Below are 27,886 nucleotides of genomic sequence, written 5' to 3' on the forward strand. Positions count from 1 at the left end.
TAGTGCAGTGATCACAAGGTTTATTGTATTGTTCTATGTAGATATATATTTAAATATGATTACAGAAAACAGTACATTTAAAACACTAAATAAAGATTCGTAAACTTTCGTTTTCAGGAAAATATGACACAATTATAATATGGGTGCATATACAACATAAAACCACGTGTACTTCAATCTCATAGAGATGTGAGAAGCAGTGAAAACAGACACCAAGAATTAAATGCTATGAAATATGATAAATGTAGGTGTTTCCACCGTACAACTTCATCATATGGCCAAACCTCATTCTAGCTTGATTACCAACAAAACGTCATTCCGTTCTAACAGGTCAGGGAGGCAAGCAACTGTATGTTACCATGGCAACTGCCATGTATCAGACATCAGCAATTCCGTAGGGCTAATCCTAATGGGCTGATAGAGTAGACCCAGAAATGAGGTACCGTCATGAATTACGACTAGTTATTTAACAACCCGACTCTTGGGACACTGTTTGTATTTTAGTGTCTAAATTCATTATGTTTGGTTGGTTTCATCTTGAACTTCGTGAAATATCAGTGTCTCATCTTGTACTTGCTGTCTCGACTGCTGTGGAACGAAAAAAAAATTTATGTTCTTCTCGTTGGTTGGTTCATGATGAAAATAACTTACACAATTGTTATTTTTCTTTTGAGCTTTGTTATGTTAGAAATGTCATTCAAACCTTTGTTGTTGATTTGTTTCTTTGGTTTTGGTTCTCTGGTCATGTTAAACCTGGTAATCACTTTCATTTCTCTTTCCTGGAAAGTTAGGCCATGTCAAAAATGTTCCCCGAATGTTTGTTTCCTATAAATTTGGGTCTTTTTTCCTTTTTTCAAATCAGTTGGGTCATGTTAGAACTGTTCTAGGGTTGTTTGTTACTTTCTTGGAAGTTGTTTACTTTATAGTGAGCTGGGTCATGTTACAGCTGTTTCTTGGATGTTTATTTGTTTTCTGACGTTCTGGATCATGTTAGAGCTATTCCTGAAAAGTATATTCGTTTTTAGTGAGATGGGTTGTGTTAGAGCTGGCTCTGGAATGTTTGTTACTTTTCTGTGAAGATGGGTCAAGCACTAAAGATGGACAAGTTGTCGATATGATCGATTATTGATAACCTAATGATTCATGATGGATATTCTAGATTAAAGGAAAAATCAACTTGGTAGAACAACAAAGGCTAAAAAATAAGACAAAAACTGAAACTCTCTTGGGAAGATTAGAAACGAAATGAAATATATATTTTTGTGTCAACAGGAACGGTTGAAAAGAAAGGATTGTTTGTTTGTTTGTTTTTTGAATTTCGCCCAAAGTTACACGAGGGCTAACTGCGCTAGTCGTTCCTAATTTAGCAGTTTACGACTAGAGGGAAGGTAGATAGTCATCACCACCCACCGCCAACTCTTGGGCTATTCTTTACCAACGAATAGTGGGATTGACCGTCACATTATAACGTCCCCACGGCTGAAAGGGGCGAGCATGTTTGGTGTGATAGGAACTCAAACCTGCGACTCTATGAATACGAGTCGAACGCCCTAATCACCTGGCCATGTCGGGCTGTAAAAAGAAAGGAATCAGGTCTCTTTGTGCAACAGGAAAGATCAGAAAATAAAGAGAAAAAGACAACTAAATGCAACAGAAAGATTATTGAAGAAAGGAAGCAGATATGCTCTAAGACATGTCGTTGAGCTACCAGGGAGAAGCAACAGTAAATGATGGAAAATAAAAAAAAATGATCGTTTAGCACAACAGGAAACAGATATTTTAGTACAATAGGAAAGGTTTAGAAAATAAAAAACGATCTTTTAATACAACAAAAAATGTTTCGAAAATTAAAAAATGATTCTTTAGTGCAAAGGAAAGGTTTAGAAAATTAAATACAGCATGGTCAGGTGGATTAAGGCGTTCGACTAGCTACTATATTACTTTTTTGATCCTTTAGGGTTTTAAAGAAGAATTAGTTGTGTGTTTTTGTGGCTCGGCAGGTTAAGGCGTTTGCCTCGTAATCTGAGGGTCGCATCAAACATGCTCACCCTTTCAGCTGTAGGTTCGTTATTATGTTTGGTCAATCCCACTGTTCATTGGTAAAAGAATAGCCCAAGCGTTGGGGTGGGTGGTGATTGACTAGATGCCTTCCCTGTAGTCTTAAACTGTTAAACTAGGGATGGCTAGCATAGATAACTCTCGAGTATTTCCCTCGATAACCAACGAATTTCAAAAAATAACCAATCAGATAAATTAAAAAAATGACTCTTCAGTAGAGAGGAAAGGTTTAGAAAATAAAGAAAAATTATCTTTTAATACAATAGGAAAAGTTTAGAAAATAAAGAAAAATAATCTTTTAATACAATAGGAAAAGTTTAGAAAATAAAGAAAAATAATCTTTTAATACAATAGGAAAAGTTTAGAAAATAAAGAAAAATAATCTATTAATACAATAAGAAAAGTTTAGAAAATAAAGAAAAATAATCTTTTAATACAATAAGAAAAGTTTAGAAAATAAAGAAAAATAATATTTTAATACAATAAGAAAAGTTTAGAAAATAAAGAAAAATAATATTTTAATACAATAAGAAAAGTTTAGAAAATAAAGAAAAATAATATTTTAATACAATAAGAAAAGTTTAGAAAATAAAGAAAAATAATCTTTTAATACAATAAGAAAAGTTTAGAAAATAAAGAAAAATAATCTTTTAATACAATAAGAAAAGTTTAGAAAATAAAGAAAAATAATCTTTTAATACAATAAGAAAAGTTTAGAAAATAAAGAAAAATAATCTTTTAATACAATAAGAAAAGTTTAGAAAATAAAGAAAAATAATCTTTTAATACAATAAGAAAAGTTTAGAAAATAAAGAAAAATAATATTTTAATACAGTGAGAAAAGTTTAGAAAATAAAGAAAAATAATATTTTAATACAATAAGAAAAGTTTAGAAAATAAAGAAAAATAATATTTTAATACAATAAGAAAAGTTTAGAAAATAAAGAAAAATAATCTTTTAATACAATAGGAAAAGTTTAGAAAATAAAGAAAAATAATATTTTAATACAATAAGAAAAGTTTAGAAAATAAAGAAAAATAATCTTTTAATACAATAAGAAAAGTTTAGAAAATAAAGAAAAACGGTTCGGTAGCAATTGGGAGATAACCAATTCGGCGACAAGAGTATTGGGTCGTTTACTGTACAAGTTATTGAAATACATCTTGAAAAATTAGTTTGTTGACAGCAGATTGTCGACAATTGTGTCATGAGATGGATTTATTATAATACTTACGTTTACTTAGCGGAATGCATGCATGTTCACATGTACATGAATCAGGTTCATAACGTATATGAGTAATTTGGAATAGATAAATACAAAATATAATGATTTAATACAGACGAAACACTTTATTAAGCCAACGGAACAAAATTATACTTCACACTCTTGATGAAAATTCGAAAAATAAACTTTTTACTGAGTTAAATCTTATGAAATGCGATAAAATAATGTAGAATGAAAGTCATGTTTGCGAAGTGTTAAATGTATACTCCGAAAACGAACCGAATAGGAAAATAATATAAAAATATTGAAATTTAATGTATTATGAATGTCTTATAGCAAAACCTAAAAATAATATAATAATGATTTATACAGTAAAACAGCTACAGTCTTGACAAAAGTTGAGCAAAATATTTTACTTCGATAGTCATAAGCACTCGCCCAGCCTACTATCAGCAATTAGAAATATTGTTATGTTAACGAGTCTGTCGACAAGTGGGTTGTCGCCAAATTGTCTGTCGAGTTGTAATATTGTCAATGAACTGCTTGTCGCCGAGTTGGCCATCGCCCAGGTGACCCTGAACCAGAAAAACGATCTTTTGGTACAACAAGAAACTATTTACAATAAAAAATATTTTAATTCCCCATCCACAGTAAGAACGAGTATAAGCCATTAAACAAACTGAAAACAACTAAAGACAAAATGAAAGACTGTAAGTCAAATGAAAACAACTAAAGACAAAATGAAAAACTGTAAGTCAAACTGAAAACAACTAAAGACAAAATGAAAGACTGTAAGTCAAACCGAAAACAACTAAAGACAAAATGAAAGACTGTAAGTCAAAATGAAAACAACTAAAGACAAAATAAAAGACTGTAAGTCAAACTGAAAACAACTAAAGACAAAATGAAAGACTGTGAGACAAAATGAAAACAACTAAAGACAAAATGAAAGACTGTAAGTCAAACTGAAAACAACTAAAGACAAAATGAAAGACTGTGAGTCAAATGAAAACAACTAAAGACAAAATGAAAAACTGTAAGTCAAACTGAAAACAACTAAAGACAAAATGAAAGACTGTAAGTCAAACCGAAAACAACTAAAGACAAAATGAAAGACTGTAAGTCAAACTGAAAACAACTAAAGACAAAATGAAAGACTGTGAGACAAAATGAAAACAACTAAAGACAAAATGAAAGACTGTGAGTCAAATGAAAACAACTAAAGACAAAATGAAAGACTGTGAGTCAAAATGAAAACAACTAAAGACAAAATGAAATACTGTAAGTCAAAATGAAAACAACTAAAGACAAAATGAAAGACTGTAACTCAAACCGAAAACAACTAAAGACAAAATGAAAGACTGTGAGTCAAATGAAAACAACTAAAGACAAAATGAAAGACTGTAAGTCAAACTGAAAACAACTAAAGACAAAATGAAAGACTGTAACTCAAACCGAAAACAACTAAAGACAAAATGAAAGACTGTGAGTCAAATGAAAACAACTAAAGACAAAATGAAAGACTGTAAGTCAAACTGAAAACAACTAAAGACAAAATGAAAGACTGTAAGTCAAACTGAAAACAACTAAAGACAAAATGAAAGACTGTGAGCCAAATGAAAACAACTAAAGACAAAATGAAAGACTGTAAGTCAAACTGAAAACAACTAAAGACAAAATGAAAGACTGTAAGTTAAACTGAAAACAACTAAAGACAAAATGAATAACTGTGAGTCAAAATGAAAACAACTAAAGACAAAATGAAAGACTGTAAGTCAAACTGAAAACAACTAAAGACAAAATGTAAGACTGTGAGTCAAATGAAAACAACTAAAGACAAAATGAAAGACTGTAAGTCAAACTGAAAACAACTAAAGACAAAATGAAAGACTGTGAGTCAAAATGAAAACAACTAAAGACAAAATGAAAGACTGTAAGTCAAACTGAAAACAACTAAAGACAAAATGAAAGACTGTGAGTCAAAATGAAAACAACTAAAGACAAAATGAAAGACTGTAAGTCAAACTGAAAACAACTAAAGACAAAATGAAAGACTGTGAGTCAAATGAAAACAACTAAAGACAAAATGAAAGACTGTGAGTCAAAATGAAAACAACTAAAGACAAAATGAAATACTGTAAGTCAAAATGAAAACAACTAAAGACAAAATGAAAGACTGTAACTCAAACCGAAAACAACTAAAGACAAAATGAAAGACTGTGAGTCAAATGAAAACAACTAAAGACAAAATGAAAGACTGTAAGTCAAACTGAAAACAACTAAAGACAAAATGAAAGACTGTAACTCAAACCGAAAACAACTAAAGACAAAATGAAAGACTGTGAGTCAAATGAAAACAACTAAAGACAAAATGAAAGACTGTAAGTCAAACTGAAAACAACTAAAGACAAAATGAAAGACTGTAAGTCAAACTGAAAACAACTAAAGACAAAATGAAAGACTGTGAGCCAAATGAAAACAACTAAAGACAAAATGAAAGACTGTAAGTTAAACTGAAAACAACTAAAGACAAAATGAAAGACTGTAAGTTAAACTGAAAACAACTAAAGACAAAATGAATAACTGTGAGTCAAAATGAAAACAACTAAAGACAAAATGAAAGACTGTAAGTCAAACTGAAAACAACTAAAGACAAAATGAAAGACTGTGAGTCAAATGAAAACAACTAAAGACAAAATGAAAGACTGTAAGTCAAACTGAAAACAACTAAAGACAAAATGAAAGACTGTGAGTCAAAATGAAAACAACTAAAGACAAAATGAAAGACTGTAAGTCAAACTGAAAACAACTAAAGACAAAATGAAAGACTGTGAGTCAAAATGAAAACAACTAAAGACAAAATGAAAGACTGTAAGTCAAACTGAAAACAACTAAAGACAAAATGAAAGACTGTGAGCCAAATGAAAACAACTAAAGACAAAATGAAAGACTGTAAGTCAAACTGAAAACAACTAAAGACAAAATGAAAGACTGTAAGTTAAACTGAAAACAACTAAAGACAAAATGAAAGACTGTGAGACAAAATGAAAACAACTAAAGACAAAATGAAAGACTGTAAGTCAAACTGAAAACAACTAAAGACAAAATGAAAGACTGTGAGTCAAATGAAAACAACTAAAGACAAAATGAAAGACTGTGAGTCAAAATGAAAACAACTAAAGACAAAATGAAATACTGTAAGTCAAAATGAAAACAACTAAAGACAAAATGAAAGACTGTAACTCAAACCGAAAACAACTAAAGACAAAATGAAAGACTGTGAGTCAAATGAAAACAACTAAAGACAAAATGAAAGACTGTAAGTCAAACTGAAAACAACTAAAGACAAAATGAAAGACTGTAAGTCAAACCGAAAACAACTAAAGACAAAATGAAAGACTGTGAGTCAAATGAAAACAACTAAAGACAAAATGAAAGACTGTAAGTCAAACTGAAAACAACTAAAGACAAAATGAAAGACTGTAAGTCAAACTGAAAACAACTAAAGACAAAATGAAAGACTGTGAGCCAAATGAAAACAACTAAAGACAAAATGAAAGACTGTAAGTCAAACTGAAAACAACTAAAGACAAAATGAAAGACTGTAAGTTAAACTGAAAACAACTAAAGACAAAATGAATAACTGTGAGTCAAAATGAAAACAACTAAAGACAAAATGAAAGACTGTAAGTCAAACTGAAAACAACTAAAGACAAAATGAAAGACTGTGAGTCAAATGAAAACAACTAAAGACAAAATGAAAGACTGTAAGTCAAACTGAAAACAACTAAAGACAAAATGAAAGACTGTGAGTCAAAATGAAAACAACTAAAGACAAAATGAAAGACTGTAAGTCAAACTGAAAACAACTAAAGACAAAATGAAAGACTGTGAGTCAAAATGAAAACAACTAAAGACAAAATGAAAGACTGTAAGTCAAACTGAAAACAACTAAAGACAAAATGAAAGACTGTGAGTCAAATGAAAACAACTAAAGACAAAATGAAAGACTGTAAGTCAAACTGAAAACAACTAAAGACAAAATGAAAGACTGTGAGTCAAAATGAAAACAACTAAAGACAAAATGAAAGACTGTAAGTCAAACTGAAAACAACTAAAGACAAAATGAAAGACTGTGAGTCAAAATGAAAACAACTAAAGACAAAATGAAAGACTGTAAGTCAAACTGAAAACAACTAAAGACAAAATGAAAGACTGTGAGCCAAATGAAAACAACTAAAGACAAAATGAAAGACTGTAAGTCAAACTGAAAACAACTAAAGACAAAATGAAAGACTGTGAGTCAAAATGAAAACAACTAAAGACAAAATGAAAGACTGTAAGTCAAACTGAAAACAACTAAAGACAAAATGAAAGACTGTGAGTCAAAATGAAAACAACTAAAGACAAAATGAAAGACTGTGAGTCAAAATGAAAACAACTAAAGACAAAATGAAAGACTGTAAGTCAAAAGTAATGTAAAAAAAAAAAAAGATTTCTATAACTGAACAGAATGTTAGAAAGTTGTGGATAAACAATCCCGGTGTTAGATATGTTTCTGGAGTATTTGTTCGTTTTCCAGTGAGCTGGATCATGTTAAAGAAATTACTTGAATACCTGAAGATGACCTAAGAAGTTCAAAACTTTGTTCTGTACTTTAATTTAATTAAAGTGCTAATACCCACACCTGCCGTCTTGAGAATACATTTTTACTTGAATATTTGTTCATTTTCTAGGTAGCTAGTCATATTGAGATGTTTCATGGATGTTTGTTCTTTGTATAGTGAGGTGGGTCATGTTGAGACGTTCCTTGAATGTTTGTTCTTTGTATTGTGAGATGGATAATGTTGAAATGCTCCTTGAATGTTTGTTCGTTTTCTATTGGGCTGGGTCATGTTAAGATGTTCTTGAAATGATTGTTATTTTTCTGGTAAGCTGGGTGATGCTAGAGTTGTTACTTGATTGTTATTTTTCTTTCTTAGTGAGCTGGGTTATGTCAGAGCTCTTCCTTGAATGTAAAATGGGTTTCGATCTGTAGTGGGCATAGTATAGATAGCCCATTGTGCATTTAGCGCTTAACAACAAACAAACAAACCTGGTGGTCATTAAGAAACATTTTTGAGATGTTTTAATAACAGTTGCAATAAATAGGTCTGATTTATAACTTACTGAAATGAAAAACATCACTCGTTATATGCTTGAAAATATAGTAGCCCCATATCATTGCCTTTGGACAACGGACATCTTATTTACTTATTGTTATTAATACTTACATTAAAAAAACAATACTTTTATATGTAGAGTGACTGTAAGGAATGTTTTGCAATACCTCACGTACAATATTGCTCAGGAAGGTGAAATTGCGCTAGGATGTAAATACTGCAGTTATCTCAAGTTGCCACCAGTGATCTCATTGTGGTTTCTGGCGCAACTTTCCTATGGCCATAAATGGGTTTGTCAGTCGTAATACAGCTCATCCAAGCAACATGAAGCTAGTAAGAGCACTAGTAAAATGCTATTACAACAATGACTGTAATGCCGGGGTACCTCTCAAGGAATGTCGTACAATTCGTGACTGATACAGGGGTCCTTATTTTAGTCCTGCTGTGTAGAACTCTCTCATTAAGGTCAGCAGAACATGGCAGTACACGGGCACATGAGTGCAGCAGTACAGGTAATGTCGACCAATGGCTAGAATTGCCTATTTCAGCTATTTATAAGGCCCTTCGATTCACTTTACAATTGTTTCCTTTCACACTTTACCATTTTTCAAAATTTCAACATGAGTAATTGTATTATCTTGTGAATAGTTACTCAAAATGCAACATTTTCTACACATCTGTATGATGTTAAGGTGACATGTTAATGTGTTTTCACAGCTGACTTTTTTATTGAACCGTAGATGTTTAAAGAACCACCTATGCTAAGACTGCAAATGTGCACAGTGCACGATACTATGTCTATGTTCACACCAGGACCAAGGGTTAGATATACAAACGTGTTCAGTTTAATAGTTGTTACTTTATTTAGAGGTTTAATGATTATTTATGTTTCATAACAAAAATGTTGAAGTTGATCATTTTAAGCGATAGTTGTGACAAGTTTCGTTAACTCCGTAAGAAACGTATATTATGTACGCAGTTTAATTGTATCACTAGGCTTTCTTTCCGAGTTTTCTCGTTGTGTATAATATTATTGTCACTAGAGGGCTAAAACGTTCTAGGCATCAATCAAAATTTTTAAAACAAGCGTCCAACAATGTACAAAACAGCTTAAAATAAGTTGGTGAAAGTGAAGTTTGACTGTGTGATTGTTAATTTAACCCTAAGAGTGAGTTTCGCAATGGTAGTGTAATAACAGAGATTAAAGAACAATAATTTGTCTTGACAGAGGGTGTTCTAAAACAGTTGAGCCCACTTGACGAAGAGGAGACAATTACTTAAATCTCTGGATACATGATATTCCTGGTAAATAATATTTATAAGTATGTTGTTAAATAAAAAATCGAATTATACTTAGCTTTTCTTTAGAGCTAATGACTTATTACTTTTATTTCATGTGTCATCATTTTCTTTTTTTTAACGTAGCCAGGGTTCTCAAAGGATAGAAGTGGACTGGGCCTTCATGAATCTCTGAGAGGGAGTATTTCATGCTAAAGCACAAAATGTGATCGATACCATGGTTTTCATGAAGGATGTTACCCCTCCGTATATTGGTAACCATGTGAAACGAGTTTTGGGGACCACTTTTGGGACAGAATCGTTTCAGATAGCTTTCTTCGTGAATGGCCTTCTCATTCATCGGACCTCACACTAACCATTTTCTAGTTGTGGGTACACCTGAAATCCTGCGTGTACCGCAAAGGGTTCCTGAAGTCTCGTGTGTATTGTGGGTAGGGGTAACCTGAAGTCTAGCGACTACGTGAGAAGCATCGTACAATTCCAGGCCTCAAGGATGCAATAATCCGGTAAGCATAATGCACACTAGATGAAATACACGTTGTTGCTGTAATACTCATTGTCACAGGTATGCAATGAATTTTGAACGTTGGAGTATTACATGTAGAATAGTTACTGTGATTGATCAAAAATTAAATTATAGTAGTGTCCCTAGTGGCGTGTGAGAACTGAGGCATTTGTATCCACACGATACCCTTAATCACACTGCACAATTTGTATCCACACGATACCCTTAATCATACTGCACAATTTGTATCCACACGATACCCTTAATCATACTGCACAATTTGTATCCACACGATACCCTTAATCATACTGCACAATTTGTATCCACACGATACCCTTAATCACACTGCACAATTTGTATTCACACGATACCCTTAATCATACTGCACAATTTGTATCCACACGATACCCTTAATCATACTGCACAATTTGTATCCACACGATACCCTTAATCACACTGCACAATTTGTATCCACACGATACCCTTAATCACACTGCACAATTTGTATTCACACGATACCCTTAATCATACTGTACAATTTGTATCCACACGATACCCTTAATCACACTGCACAATTTGTATCCACACGATACCCTTAATCATACTGCACAATTTGTATCCACACGATACCCTTAATCACACTGCACAATTTGTATTCACACGATACCCTTAATCATACTGCACAATTTGTATCCACACGATACCCTTAATCATACTGCACAATTTGTATCCACACGATACCCTTAATCATACTGCACAATTTGTATCCACACGATACCCTTAATCATACTGCACAATTTCACTTTGTTACGTTATTTCTTTTTTGAGGTATGACATGTTGAGCTGCAAATTGTTTTGTTCTATAAAAACCTTGATAACATCACTTACATATTTCTTAATACTTATGTTATGCTCATGTTGAAATAATATTGATTTGCAATTGGTTCATGTAAGTGATTGTTTCAATCTTATACACGATGTTAATATTAAACGTTCTACGATTGATGACTCTTTTATCAGATCTTTCATTCTAGTGGTTAAAGTTTAAACTAACCAGGTGTCCCTTCCCAAAGTGTTTATAAAATTATTTGTTAATCATTTAATGTGTGTGTTTTTTTCAATTTTTGTTGTACACATATGTTTCACATTTGTATTTCGATTCAACCCTAGGACTAAGATTTGCAGTAAAAACATCTGCGCATCATTTAACATTTGATTATAGTATAACTATTTTCCTCTTTTTAAGTTTGATTTCACTGTAACACAGTAATCTGCATTAAACACATGTTTGTCCCTTAGACTTTGTCTGTAGTATAATTTCTTTTTCTTTTTAATTTAGATTTAGTTGTAGCACTGTGGTCTCTGTGCAGCTTATTTATGAATTGTTAGCTGCATAATCTAATAGTAGGCTTGAAACATCAGGCTTGGTTAAGAACTGCATTGAAAAGACAAATCAGTGAGTCACCGAGTCAAGTTTATTAAAACTGAATAATGTTAACTAAACCTAGTAAACACTGTAAATCTAACAGCGCAGTTCCAATGGAATAAGTACTTGTAAAAAATAAAATAATGATAGGCACAAGAATATATTCTCCTTCATTCTTAAAAATAACCATTTCACTCTGTTAAGATTTTCTTAAACAATGCTAAAAAGTTGAAGGTTTATTAATTGGCTCAGAAACAAGAGGAAGAAAAACAACAGTTATTAGAAGCTGGGAATACAACCGCAACATGTCCACTATCTGAAACAACATCGAAGCAAGAAATAACAATGTTCATAATTATTACATAAATAATTTATACTATATATTACAGTCACTATAGCAGATTAGAAATATTCATTATATATACAGTCACTATAATGGTATGTTGTTGACGAAGTGTTTCACACAGTTCCAGAGTTAATCATACCGAGTGGGACATTTACCATATGTTTTAATGTGATTGTTCATATACTCATTTCGAACTATTTTATTTGCTATTTTAGGAATTTCGCACAACACTATTTAAGAGTTATCTGTGCTAGTCGGCTCTAATTTATAAATGATAAACTAAATGAAAGGTAGCTGATCAACACCATCCAACCCTCAGGCTACAACTTTATCAAAGGGCGAACACGTTTGGTGACTGGATTCGACCTCGCGACCCATAGATTGTAAGTCAAATGTCCTAACCACCCAGCCATATCTGATCCCTGTGAACTCTTCTAACAATTTATTTTGTATAGTAAGTCCAACAAATACTTTTATTTGAAAGAATTTCACAACTGTGCTTTTCCCAGAGATTATGAATTTTAAGTATGGGAATGTTATATTTGATGCTACTGTTTGAAAGAATTTCACAACTGTGCTTTTCCCAGAGATTATGAATTTTAAGTATGGGAATATTATGTTTGATGCTACTGTTTTATTGCCCCAATACGTTATTTAAATTTATATTCTTTGTCATCATTGTTGTATAATAATCTACATAATTTATGTTGGTCATACGACAGATTAGCAAGATAGTGTTCCTAGCAACTATGTTATTTTTTCGATCCTTTAGGGTTTTTCCGAGAAGAATTTATTGTTTTTATGGCTCGGCGGGTTAAGGCGTTCGCCTCGTAATCTTAGGGTCGCGGGTTCGATTCCCCATCGCACCAAACATGCTCGCCCTTTCAGCCGTGGGGTGTTGTAATATTATGGTCAATCCCACTATTCACTGGTAAAAGAGTAGCATAGGAGTTGGCGGTGGGTGGTGATGACTAGCTGCCTTTCCTGTAGTCTTACACTGCTAAATTAGGAACAGCTACCCTTGAATAACTTTGCGCGAAATTCAAAACAAAAGGTAGCTAGTCATCAACACCTACCGCCAACTCTTTGGCTTACTCTTTTTACCAACGAATAGTGGAACTGGCCGTCACATTATAACACCCCCACAGCTGAAAGAGCGATCATGTTTGGTGTGACGGAGATTCGAACTCGTTATCTTCAGATTAGGAGTCGAGCGCCTTAACTACTTAGCCATGCTGGGCCTTTCTAAAAAGAAGTATATACACTAACATTTCATTACAGTACATCCACCATATCCACTGCCAACTGATGCGTTTCGCTCAATAATAAATTTCATTAGACCCACTAAATTACAATAAATAAAGTGGTGGTCAGGTCGATAATTATAATTCATGATATTTATTATGAAACTGTAGAATTATGCTTACCGTGTTTTTAACCACAACATTCTTTATTCCGTCACTGAAAGTTTCTCCTAAACAAAACGAGTGTCTATCATACATCAACAACATGTCCATCATATTTGCTGTTGACGACGCATTTCACTCAGTTCCAGAGTTAATCAAACCGACTGGAGTATAATAAACATGATGAAGTTTCCTTCGCACATCTCTTCAGCTCTGTCGTTCAAGCACTTAAAGCATCTGCGACGAAAAATCCATTAAAGCCGAACGCCAACACATAATGCAGCGTTTTAAACAGAACGGATTCCTTTATAGTTACTTCACAAATAGCTTAAATAATGATAAAATATCATTTAATTCAACAGATAAGGAAAGAAAGAAAGTGCAGCATTATTTTCCTCCCGTATCTGAGTAACCTAGACAATGAAATCAGACGTTGAGCCAAAATAGTTCATCTATGATATATTCTAGAAATATTTAAGAACATCCAATTTCAAACTAAAGAAAGAAGAACTGACAACAAACACAAAAACAGCGTTTATGAAATGTCATTCTCTTGTACACAGGCTGAAAGAATTACAAACATAGTGACTCAAAAAAGCAAAAAATAAAAAAATATTCTACATGAATACAATAAATCCACTGATAAACATATAGTGAGGCGTCTATATCAGCTGTTTTTTTGGCTGCCATTGGTCAAAACTTTATTCGTTCTACAAATCCTGTTACAAGAACTGCAAACAAGCATGTCACATTCACTTCAATCGTCATGATATAAATCCCTGCGACTCCCCACAAGGTAACTTTGAAATGAAAGATGGGTGGCTTTCGAAACGTCTTCCTTTTCACCTGAGTTTCTTTTATAGACTAATCATCCACGATTTTCTCTACACTGTAATTCTGCACTTGGCAGTTTGCACTTTTTTTCTGTTGTTGTTGTTTATCATAATCACGTTTAACCAACAAAAACAAAAAACCTTCACAGTTGTTGATTATACCATTGCTGTATTTGTAATATATTCTCATATAATTCTATATGTATGATATGTATCTTATCCAACAGCTAAGCCTTACGAAGAGTGTTCTCACCAAATGTGGCGAAAATAGCTTGTTACAATTATACTGAACATAAGACTTATAACAAGAATTAGAAGAATGTATAGTAATAGTATTTCACCCACGCTATATTTTTCATATCTACTGCCGTGACGCGTTTCGCTCAATCCAGAGCTCTCCAGGCCAATTGGGATAAAATAAATATTGTAGTGATCGGAAGATAAATGATAAAGTCATCTGGTACAACACCTGAAGAGTTCTGGATTGAAGTAAACGCATCATTTGCAATGGATATGGTAAACATTGTATGGGTGGAATATTATTACTCTATACTATTGTAATTCTTGAAAATCCCTAAGACTAGACTAATTATGCAGCGTTTAAAAATGTGATTGGCCTCGTACAAGCATATTTGTAAAATACGTTATTTTCTAGGATCTTTGGTAAATTATTATATGTTCTACGTGTGTAAACACTACTAAACATCCAACTGTATTATGTTACTGCCACGCATTTTATGTTTGTGTATTGTTTGTATTCCATTATTTAGTAATAACTTACTTTAATTCAAGTTCGATTCAGTTGTGTCTGATGTGAGAAACGTAATTACAGCAAATGAAATAAGGAAGAGTGTAATGTGTTTTATTTTTTCCAAGCAATTATGAATGTATTTCCCGATAATTACAATTCTAACGTAAATAGAAATTAACTACCTCGAAACGTAGGCCTAACTTGTTAACACAAGTGGCGATTTTTCATATATGTCAATTCAGTCGTGTCACTCAGAATATGGCGAACTCCAGTGAACTCGGATATTTACTGTTCTGGTGCTTAGTTTTAACTTTTTTTTTAGATGTGTATAGAAACTGAAACAATTCCATTCAACCTCTTTTGTTCCTTGACAATCAAGTATAAGACAATATTTAAGCCTAATGTGGTAAGTTAAAAGTTGTTAGTCTACTTCCGTATGAATTATGGTAAAATAAATCCTGATAATGATACTGCAATATTAACGAGCAGAAGAAAACAATCCGACAGTAAATTAAAATTATTAGTTATGCATACCAGCTATTTTCTTATTATTTTCGGCTTAATGAGTGCCAACTTAATTAATCTCGTTATTCTATTTCGCTGCTATCCGGCTGTTTGAATGCATCATTGTGCCTTTAAATTCCTCAAATCAAAAACGATAGGTGTCGCTATGAATTATGGTGGATTTCGACAAAAAATAACTAAGGAAGATCTATCGTCATGTTTAGAAACTTTTACATATAGGTCAAGTGGAGCATGTAGTTATCATCGATAAATATTTATATTATACACACACACACGTATGTTTCAGTTGTTTTTTTTCGACAAATTTTATACCTTCAACAACGAGTTGTCCACTTTGTAAGAAAACATATCAAACTCAGCTGTGCCTGCAGCTCTGATTGGATCAGATGTGAATCAGACCGCAACGAGTACTAGCAATGAATCAATCGATGAGAGCAGGGTTATCGGAGTTAACTAAATGCAGGTATTGTTTCTAAAAACAATTTAACTCTTATTGGTTATCTTAGCTCAGTTCTAGTAGATATATCTTATCATACATTGCAGAATTTAAGAAATATTAATCTGCAGTTCTCAGTTCCTTTGTTTTTGACACTGCGTACTACTGAGAATGAAAATATATTTTTCGATTAACTTTTCGTCAACGATTATTTTTCTTAGGAAAAAATTCCGCTGTGTAAAGATGTTAAAGAGAAAAACATATTAAACTATGTGTTTAAGATTAAGAAATATAAAAATTGTAACTAAAAACAGAGCTGTAAAAGAGGATGATTATAGAGGTCGATGCTTATGGATGATAATAAGACACGTTTTACATACTCGAATTAATTTATACAAATGATTATTATGTGCATTTACTAAGATTTTGTTTAAACACTGGGTGGTCGTAACGTGCTTATATAAAAGGTGTAACGTATCGTAAAGCCACAATACGACTGTATCAGTACATCGTCCGATACAATTTATGTATCTTTATGAAATATGGAAAGCTTTCAGTAAAACATTACAATACATTTGTAAAGAAAAAAATCATAATATCTTTTAAAGTATTTTGCTAAAAACTAAGGATTCAATAAATTCAGATGAGTATTGAGTGCATGTTATATTCATTTCTTGTATCAAAAACATTATAGGTAAAGTAGCATGACAAATTAGCAATAACATAAGAGACAGATATTAATTTTTTATATTCTACTAGTCTTAAATTATATCTTTTCAAGTTCAGATAGCTTTGATGCAACAATACTAATTATAAGGTGCGAAATGTAACACTCACCATAATAATGTTTCTAAATAATGTTCACAGTTTAAGATTAAAAGATAATGTTACAACAACTTTCAGTACCTTTATACAAGCTTATTTTTTAGTGTTTAATGAATAAAACGTTTCCATCGCTAAAAATCTACCGTAACAGTCGTAATGTGAAGATACATACACAGTTTAATTATTTCACGAGAATAATATCTACTTAATTTGTTTATCGTGGCTCCCTCTGTTATTGCAAATAGCAAAGTCTTCTTTAAAATGTCTGCTTTAATATTGCACAATGTAGTAAAATAATTTTTATGTGATGATTATAATGTTTCAGTTTTTCGTCATTATATTACATTACATGCAACATTGTACAGACAAAAATGTTATCTATTTGTTAATACATTTGCGTACATTTTGTGATGAAAATAGTTTACTGAAAATTTACTTTATCAAAACAAGTGAGAATACGTCATATTAATAACGTATTCATTAATTTATTTTAGAACACATTCACAATTACCTATTTGCAGTGTTCTCTCCGGAGAATTGAACCCTGGATCTTAACGTCGTAAATCTGTAGACTTACTGCTATTTTAGCAGTGGACGCATGATTTTTTATTTGTTAAGCACAAATATGGTTTTTCTTGATGTTTTTATATATTTCTCGATGTTTTTAAAGCTAAGCTATGTGTTGAAGAAATATTTTATGTCCACTGATCTACAGAGAAAAATAATTCAGTTGCATAAAATTTTATTAATTCAACTATTTTTGTACAGCTTTCGAACACAAAACGTTATTAATTTAATACTGTTCAATTCTACTTGGACACGCCATTTTTATCATATTCTCGATTGATAAGTATACTTTCCACATAGACATAGGGTATATAAATACAAATGGGAAACATTAAAAACGAAATATCCAAAAATATTTAAAACAAACATTTTGAAGAGGCTATGTGAATGTTTTGGACATACAAATAATAATAGTTTGGGTATACTTTAGCAAGTGTAATCGTGCTTTAAGGTTATCTATATCAGCAAATGTTTTGCAGTAAGAAAATGGAAACTACTAAAATATAAAATTGACAAGCCTTTTTTAATTAATAAGCCTAGTCAATTTTGAGAGTTACCAGCTTCTATTTGTCACTTGAGTTATAATTTATTCGCGTTTTGTCTGTGTGCAAATTTCTAATCATAGAAGGAGTTTAACCGAATACTTTGCACTGTAATTTACAAACAAAAACCTAATTGATTTAGGTTAAACAGTTTGAGATAATACTAATGAAATTCCTAGGCTGATGACATAAAATGTGAAATAAATATTAATATAAACACATTTATAACTTGTTACAGTGAGTCATGTTGATTAATATATTGGTTGATGGTCATTACCACAAAAATACTGGTAAGCGTGCTTACACTAGGCAGCTTTATTACTATAAAAGGCTTCAACTTCGTGGTATCCGTTCTTATAAGGTTTGTCTAAGTTCGTAGTATTATTTCTTATTAAATTTGTTTACCTTCTTAGTATTAGCTCTTCTTAGACTTTTAAATTCTTAGTATCAGTTTTTAACAGACTTGGGTAACTTGTTTAAGTGTTAATTCTTTTCAGACTTCTTTAATTTCTTAGTATCAGTTCTTCTCAAACTTGTGTAACGTCTTAGTATTGGTTCCAATAAGACCTGCCTACTTTTGTACTGTCAGTTCTTCTCAGGCTTGGGTTACACGATGTAATATTGATTATTATATTAACATTAAATAATTTTATTGTAAACATAGTTAGTTGTGTAGTTTATATTTAAAGTTAGACAAAGCCATATTTCCAAAACTCATCAGCCATATTTGTTAGACCAATGTCTCAGAAACTTATAGTTATCTAGAACACTATTTATATGCAGTACGATTACTAAGTTTTAATAAAGGCTTTAGGATTCCATAGTTCCTCTCTCAAGTTCTCCTTAATAACTATGTAAGGCAGACAAGAAACTTAGATCTGAAATATTTACGTATCCCACGCTTAAACTCCGTAACTTGGAATTAAGTATCTAAGAAGAATGAGAGAAAAATATATTTCATGAAACGTTTACGTTTCATAATCATTTTAGGCCTTTCTACGTTTGATGTATCGTCAGTTTATAAGCCTAACATCATAAACTTACCAAATAATTGTAGCGTTTTGAACAATTACGTTGTCGCTGTTTCTTCTGTTCTCCTCTGTAACAACCGCAACGAAACTTTAACTCATGTTTATATTTTATAAACATACTATTTCCTTCTTTTTTTAACAGGACAGTTGTGTTGAAACCATGAGTAAACTAAAGGCATTTTCTTCGGTGAGTTAAACCTGTATGATCATTATAGTAAAACTGTCTACACTATTTTTAGTTTTAATACTTCCGATTATTGACATTGTAGAGGGACAAAGAACACGTAACATGTCTGCTATTTAGTACTGTTTGATATGAAAATGAATAGATATATTATCACTTATTTTGAAGCGTAAATTCTCTGTCATTTCTTAAGTATGTTCACCAAGATGAAATACAATCGTAATTATGTGTAATTTCAGCTTTCCGTAGTTTAAAGAATATCACATACTTTGTTATGGTAAATATGTAAATTTACTAACCCAACACATCTTTATATGTTGAGTAAATCAAGTTATGAAATACTAGAAGCAATAAATATAATTTTGCACGTTTTATACGGCTACCTCTAACCCTAGAATTATGAGATACATTAGTAGTTTGTTGTTTTTATCTGTTAGCACCTTTCTCAACATATACCTCGTTGTTGATGTTAGTCGCCTGTTGTGATTGAACCGATTTACAAAAGTTTCTTCTCAGTTTTCACTGTTCACATGAAATACTTGATGTAGATAACACACATATAAATTTTGTTCAGAAGGAGAAACTTATAATTACAAATAACAAAATGCTTACTTTACATGTAGGAAAAAACTAAAACAGTTCTTTCTAAACGAGTTTTGAGCAGCTTAGTAACATTCAATCACATTGTAAATATAAACAAAAACATAACTATTCTTATTAAAGTAGCACGTGAGGTGTATGTTCTCAGTGTTTAGATTGCATTATTCTCTTATTAAGAGATTATGTTCCGTTAAGCGTATGAAGGAATGTTGACCTTGATCAATGAAAGCAACTTTTATTTTATTATAGCTTCAGAGTCACGTGAGTAACACAGTTCTTCGAATAAAACCCGATCTGTTATACAAGAGTAGAGCTAAAACCATAGAGTATATCGTTTCTTCAGTTTGTGAGATTCATTTCATTCTGAAGGAAAGAAAATTACTTTCTTTTAGCTCCTTTTTTTAACATTATCCTCAATATTATTGAGGTAATCATGGGAAATAAACACTATACTTTTTACTTGTTTCATTTTTGAATCTTAGGTAAAAAAATCAAGAAGAATTATCACTACAGTTTTGATGGATAAATTAAAAATGGCTACTTTTTTCTTACGTCATCTTGCTAAACTTCACTGACGTTGGAAGGCTCCTCCAGGGCGCCATACTTCTTTACATTCCATACAGCACAATGCCACATATGGGAAGTAAGGAAGTACGGGACTCAAAAGGAGGTAACAGTGACCAAAGTGACCATTTCTTATAAGACAACAATCCGCTTCGTGGAGTTTTCAATCCAAATCCTTACTCCATTTTAACCGCTTTCTCTTCCGGGTTCTTATGCATTTATGTTTTATTTTCTTTGTGAGGTCGCTGCTATATCGCGATAATGGTTTCTTTCTCTTTTTTTTTAATTCCATTTTGATCGGTTTCTTTTCCAGCTTCATTGTTTTTCATTGCGCTTTGCATTTCTGGAATTATCTCCTTCTTGGTTTTTCGCTTTAGGCTTTGTGTGTGTGTGTGAATTTTGTGTTGCATTTATTGAACAGTTCACTCTGAACTAGTTCATGTTACAGATCTTCACTGTTTGGTTTTGTAATTATTTTACTTGTTTACTGTAAATCTGGATATATAAACAAATGAAAATTAAATTAGAGCAATGAACTCATTTGTAGATTAGAAACGTTTCATACAGTGGGTATCACAGTATTCCTCGTGGCAAACACGTGTTCCTGTGGCATCCGCAGTTCTAGCAGTAGTTATTTTGTACAAGAACGCTTTCTTTTGTGTGAATTCGTTTTATCATTAACCCCAAGGTGGGAGAAACTCGCTGTGAATAACACAGAAAGAGTGAAATATACGTAAAGGCCTAACCACACACACATACGAGAGAGAAAGACACGATGTGTGGTACATACAAAAATAACAAATGAAGTTTTACAAAAAGAAAAATCTAATACTAGAAAGTGTAGATAATAGCAAGATAATTAAGATAATATAATTAGTTTATTTGTATGTATACGTAACAAACATTGTACTGCACATGTAAAATGATACGCCGAAAATAATTCACCTGTCAAACAACAGCCTTCAATGCTATAAACCTAGGTTCGAAATATTTTTACATGAAATTTACAGAGCTTGACAAGATATTTAATTGCATAAAACAAGTCATATTAGCTAAAAACAAATAAAGCGCCATCTTTTGAAATATATTTGCTCTCATTCTTAGTAAAATGCTTCCATTTCAAAATGCCCAAAGGAAATGGTTTTATCTTATGTTTATTACCACGTGATGACTTACGTGAAAACATAAACATTCTTCGCACATAACTCTTGGATAGCAACATTTTATACTGTTTGTAGTGAGTTAAATAACACATTTTCTCATCGTAATCCCGTTACTCAACTTATTATCGTAGGAACATTTGAAATGCTTTAAACACTACCGAATCTTAGCAGTGTTAACGTTTTTACAAATAGAGCCTCTTATTTTGACAGTGCAAAAATTTTGTATCAAATCTTTACGTCAAGAAGATAAATACAAGCAGGGAAATACTTGAAACAAAAACGTCACTGAGCTACAGTTACTTTTACCAAATTTAAACCTTAAGACTACTGAGTGACAAAACTCTTTAATTGTATAAGATTCTACCAAATAACGACAGCAAAAGAAAAAAAAAATAAAAATATTAGAAGAGAATGGATTTGTTACACTTAACTCGTTAAGACTTTTAACTCTTACGTCATTATTCTCTTTACTTGCCTCGTACTCGTCAGCTCAATTACAAAACTGGACATCAAAAATTGAACGTTGTTCGCCAACATTAGCATGGTCATTAGATAGAGCCTAGTGACCAGCGGCTTTGAAAGGACTTGACCATCTCTCTGAAGCTTCCAAGTTCTTCAGTAACAGTGTCTCTAGTTCGTGGTAGAAAAGATGTAGAGATTTCGAGAATTCTCCGTTGAGTAATACACATCTTGTTTGATTCTTGTCCTTATATGGGTACGGGAAGCATGGGGAGATAGCAGTGTACCTACTTTTGGCTACTTGATATTGAAAGTCTGCTATAAATACCTACAACAGTGCAGGGTCTGTGTTGCTGATTCTCTGCTCGTACATACGGCATAGCAAGGTCGGTAAATTCACTGTAACAGGACAGGGTCGACTATAGTGACGCTCTAGCGGGTGTGGTACTGAGCTTTAATTCACGCTGTCTCGTGGGGGTCATCCTGTAACTTGCTGTCTCCCGCACCGTGCTCGCTGTGACTAGAAATAGACGTGCTCTTAAAATATTCCTTCATGTTCTGAACATAATTTTATGTGCTAGCTTTTCCTGCCCTCTGTTTCTACTGACAGAGGTTTGGGTGTTCTGTTCATTCGCCCCTATTCTTTAGCTCTCCTTCTGCTACTGTTTCACAGTTATGTCTCGTGACCCTTGACCTCGTGGGCCGCGTTACTCGACAACCACTTTCTGGTAGACCGCTTACTTGTTTAGCATGTGGAGTCCATCTGACATAAACGTATAGACGTTTTCGTAAAAGTTGAGAACATTTGTGTGAAGTACTACATATAATTGTACAATGACGTCATGTACAGGAAGTATACTTCGTTTGTAAGCCTTATTTAAAGACTTGTTATTTTCAAATAGGTCGTTCTTTATAAAGACTGAAATACTACGTTGACTTATTTCAAGAAATATAATAATTCGAAGCAATCATCATAAAAAAAAATTAATGACGTTTAGCGGAGAATTTCGTTACATCGACCTAAAACTAACTCAATTTGAAAACCTGGTAACTGAAACTGACAAGTGCCACCAAAAATAACTATTCATGAACGTAGAATATGCTTGAGAAATTGACAAATACAAAATCAAACACCAATGAAATAATAAATGTTGTTGCTTTTAATACGAATCTTGTTTTCTAGGGGTTTATGCCACAAGTGAGTGTGAAATATTCCCCAAAGTATTCTGTACAGAGTTAGAATAATCAACAATCTACCAGGTTACAGTATGACCCCCACCAAAAAAAAAATCTGGTTATTAATGGCTACGATTGGTGTTCATAATTCATAATTTCAGTTTTCTGGTGCTTTCTTAAACAGAAAAATTTGAAGTTACTATTTATAAGTAAGCAGATCAAATTTAAAGTAGTTCTTTGAATTAAAAGAAAAATATATTGTATGTGAATAAAGATATATATTGTTTGTACTGAGAGCTTAATCCAGTCCTACTATTGTGTATACCGAGAGCTTAATCCAGTCCTACTATTGTGTATATACCGAGAGCATAATCCAGTCCTACTATTGTGTATATACCGAGAGCTTAATCCAGTCCTACTATTGTGTATATACCGAGAGCTTAATCCAGTCCCACTATTGTGTATATACCGAGAGCTTAATCCAGTCCCACTATTGTATATACCGAGAGCTTAATCCAGTCCTACTATTGTGTATATACCGAGAGCTTAATCCAGTCCAACTATTGTGTATATACCGAGAGCTTAATCCAGTCCTACTATTGTGTATATACCGAGAGCTTAATCCAGTCCAACTATTGTGTATATACCGAGAGCTCAATCCAGTCCAACTATTGTGTATATACCGAGAGCTTAATCCAGTCCAACTATTGTGTATATACCGAGAGCTTAATCCAGTCCTACTATTGTGTATATACCGAGAGCTTAATCCAGTCCTACTATTGTCCAACTATTGTGTATATACCGAGAGCTTAATCCAGTCCAACTATTGTGTATATACCGAGAGCTTAATCCAGTCCAACTATTGTGTATATACCGAGAGCTTAATCCAGTCCTACTATTGTGTATATACCGAGAGCTCAATCCAGTCCAACTATTGTGCATATACCGAGAGCTTAATCCAGTCCTACTATTGTGTATATACCGAGAGCTTAATCCAGTCCAACTATTGTGTATATACCGAGAGCTTAATCCAGTCCAACTATTGTGTATATACCGAGAGCTTAATCCAGTCCTACTATTGTGTATATACCGACAGCTTAATCCAGTCCTACTATTGTGTATAAACTCATTTAATCAATATTTTCGTTGTTGTTTAACTAACAATAGCGATAGTCTAATGATGGATTTTTAACATTTGTCTGGTACATATCTATATATACATATATATATGCTGCAACATGTTACCCCTTTTGACCACAAAATATAACAATAAAACATAATTAATATATCATAATATAAGATCACTCTTGAACCTTCTATCGAAAATAAATCAAGAAGATAAATAACACAATAGACATTTATAGATATATGACAGTAGCAACAGGGATTGACCATGTTAAATATTTTGTAGCATACAACCAGTTAGAAGTAAACAGCTTTTAAGTTCTGCTAACCCTATTAATATATGGAATCAAGAATCTGTTTTCGACTACTTTTTTAATCTATGGGTGGAAACTATGTAGTTATTTTTTAAGTTACCTTAGTAGCGAATTGATATTTAGCTGTTATACACAAAGTGGGCCTTAATATTTAACTACCGTATAAAAATTACACTATAATATTTCGCTGTCATATGTAAAATTATACCTGATATTTAACTGTCAAATGCAAAACAAACCTTGATATTCAGTTGTCATATGTAAAGTTAAACCTACTATTTAACTGTCAAATGCAAAACAAACCTTGATATTCAGTTGTCATATGTAAAGTTAAACCTACTATTTAACTGTCAAATGCAAAACAAACCTTGATATTCAGTTGTCATATGTAAAATTAAACCTGATATTTAACTGTCAAATACAAAACAAACCTTGATGTTCAGTTGTCATATATCAAGTTAATCCTACTATTTAACTGTCAAATACAAAACAAACCTTAATATTCAGTTGTCATATATAAAGTTAATCCTACTATTTAATTGTCAAATACAAAACAAACCTTGATATTCAGTTGTCATATGTAAAGTTAAACCTACTATTTAACTGTCAAATACAAAACAAACCTTGATATTCAGTTGTCATATGTAAAATTATACCTGATATTTAACTGTCAAATGCAAAACAAACCTTGATATTCAGTTGTCATATGTAAAGTTAAACCTACTATTTAACTGTCAAATGCAAAACAAACCTTGATATTCAGTTGTCATATGTAAAGTTAAACCTACTATTTAACTGTCAAATGCAAAACAAACCTTGATATTCAGTTGTCATATGTAAAATTAAACCTGATATTTAACTGTCAAATACAAAACAAACCTTGATGTTCAGTTGTCATATATCAAGTTAATCCTACTATTTAACTGTCAAATACAAAACAAACCTTGATGTTCAGTTGTCATATATAAAGTTAAACCTACTATTTAACTGTCAAATACAAAACAAACCTTGATATTCAGTTGTCATATGTAAAGTTGATCCTACTATTTAACTGTCAAATACAAAATAAACCTTGATGTTCAGTTGTCATATGTAAAGTTAATCCTACTATTTAACTGTCAAATACAAAATAAACCTTGATGTTCAGTTGTCATATGTAAAGTTGATCCTACTATTTAACTCTCATATATAATATTAATCACATAATCTCACCCTAATCTCATTCTAAATAATTTTCTCACTAATGTTTAGAATGTTGTTTTCAAAAACTCAAAACCACACGTACACGCCTAACAACAGAGCCCACACCATATAAATTACGAGGTATTTCGAATTTAACATATTCTGTCCCAAGCTTAACCTCCTCTCCACTAAACTGGCATGACTTTAGTCAAAAAAACCTTTATGTATAAGAGAATAGATATTCTGAATGTGATTGGTGTTTAATGTTTTTTTAAAGAAATTACATGGATGTAATTCATATGTTTCAGTTTCGCTTTTTTTGTTGTTCTTTTTTCTTTTGAATAAATTACGTTTCAGCAAATAATAACGGTGACGGTGAGGTTCGAAAGTTCGGTGGTTGACATAGTTATTTTATATTTAACCAGTACGTGTCATATAAACATGCATAACCAAAAAGTAAGTTAAATTTCATCAATGAACGTTTGTGCTTGCATTTGTATAGAGTAAATGAAGAAGTTATGAAGTCAATTAAGATGTTTTAAAAATCTATTTCTGTTTGATTACAGATAAGCACAGAACTACAGAACGGGCTGCCCACCACGAGTATAGAAACCCAATTTTTAGCACTATAGGTCCGATGACATGCCGCTGAACCACTGGGGAGCATTTATTTCTGAAGCTACATATTTGCAGATCACGTCATACTATAAGAAATAGATATCGGCCTATTGTTTGTGCATTTCTTTGCAATAGTGACATACAATGTTCATTTTTTTTTTTCTTTTGAAAGGTTAAACAAAACAAGCCAAAGAATAAATATTTGTGGGTTATATCAGTCAGTATATCGAACTGGGTAAGTAGCTCTGACGGAAGATTTATCTATTCAAGAAGGGCTTTTGTAAGGTCCTTTCAATACTGAAAACAGTCGATAATTTACTTGAAATGTTAGGATTTGTTTTTTTAATTTCGCACAAAGCTACTCGAGAGCTATCTGCGCTAGCCGTCCCTAATTTAGCAGTGTAAGAATAGAAGGAAGGCAGCTAGTCATCACCACCTACCGCCAACTCTTGGGCTACTCTTTTACCAACGAATAGTGGGATTGACCATTACATTATAACGCCTCCACGGCTGAAAGGGCGAGCATATTTCGTGCGACGGGGATGTGAACCCGTGTCCCTCAGATTACGAGTCTCACGTCTTAACACGCTGTTTGGATTTACCAACCTGAAGCAGAAAATGTGGTTTCTTAAATAGTGGGGCTATCTGTACTGTGCCCACTAAGGGTATCAAAATTCCTGTTTTCTTTAAGTGTTATAAGCCTTGAGAATTATAGCTGAGTCACTAGGAGGCCTTATACATGAAAGTGTTTAAATAAGAGTATTACCACAAAAGTGTGTAACTCGGGTAGGCTTTAAAACGGTGTGTATAGATATCTGGGGCAATTGTCCATCCAGTTTTCTGAATTTGCCCCATTGCTAAACAAACATTTTGCGGAACAAACTTATGGATGGACTAGAGCGTCTGAAGAATCATTAACAAAGACTCCAAATCGTTTAGCGGATTTACAACGCTAAAATCAGGGGTTTGATTCCCCTCGGTGGGCTGAGCAGATAGCCTTTGTGGCTTTGCTATACGAAAAACACACACACCAAATTGTTTAGTTACAAAACGTAACTAAACGTAGTGAGTTTGAAATCTAATCAGTGGCATAGCTGCTAAAGATCCCCCCCCCTCCCGCACGAAAATCATTTATTTCCTTATAATTATAGTTACGATTCCTGCTCATTGTTATCACTAACGTAACTGAAAATTGAATCTAGTGTTTGTTTTTCAAATTACATATGTATCATATGGTAGAATTACTGCACTTCCAGCGTTAGAATAGTCCGCTAACTGAAGCAGTCAGTGTGTTATGGACTCAGTCTGCTCTGTCCTTTCTCTAAATGTGTTTACTGTAGCCTGATAGTGGAACCACCCTTTAGTCCAAACAAATTAAATTGTATGTCTTCCCCCTTGTCAGAAATTCTTAAGTCCGTCAGGCCCTTTTTGGGTCTCCACTCCACCCCGCATTGCTGGGGTATACGTGCTCACCACTGAATTTAACTCAAATTTTGAAATCGTAAAATGTGTTTTGTTGTTTATTCAGATGTTTTAATAAAACTATGGTTTTGGATGCAAAAA

At 32.5% G+C, this 27,886-nt stretch overlaps 2 long non-coding RNA genes across 4 annotated transcripts; one reads left to right on the top strand and one right to left on the bottom strand.

Moving 5' to 3' along the window:
* Positions 1-2: 2 nt before the first annotated feature.
* Positions 3-22,774, bottom strand: LOC143230025 (uncharacterized). Of its 3 annotated transcripts, XR_013016190.1 has the most exons (3): positions 21,904-22,774; positions 13,450-13,665; positions 3-588 (listed from the first exon to the last, which is right to left on the bottom strand). It is a non-coding gene; the product is annotated as an uncharacterized LOC143230025 (long non-coding RNA). The 3 variants fall into 3 exon arrangements; XR_013016192.1 differs by lacking the exon at positions 13,450-13,665; XR_013016191.1 differs by lacking the exons at positions 3-588; positions 13,450-13,665 and adding an exon at positions 17,524-20,085.
* LOC143230024 (uncharacterized) lies at positions 8,764-27,886 on the top strand. Its single transcript, XR_013016189.1, has 4 exons — positions 8,764-8,958; positions 9,675-9,751; positions 9,872-10,251; positions 26,272-27,886. It is a non-coding gene; the product is annotated as an uncharacterized LOC143230024 (long non-coding RNA).

This window comes from Tachypleus tridentatus, chromosome 10, assembly GCF_004210375.1.
Source record: "Tachypleus tridentatus isolate NWPU-2018 chromosome 10, ASM421037v1, whole genome shotgun sequence".
Classification (NCBI taxonomy): Eukaryota; Metazoa; Arthropoda; class Merostomata; order Xiphosura; family Limulidae; genus Tachypleus; species Tachypleus tridentatus.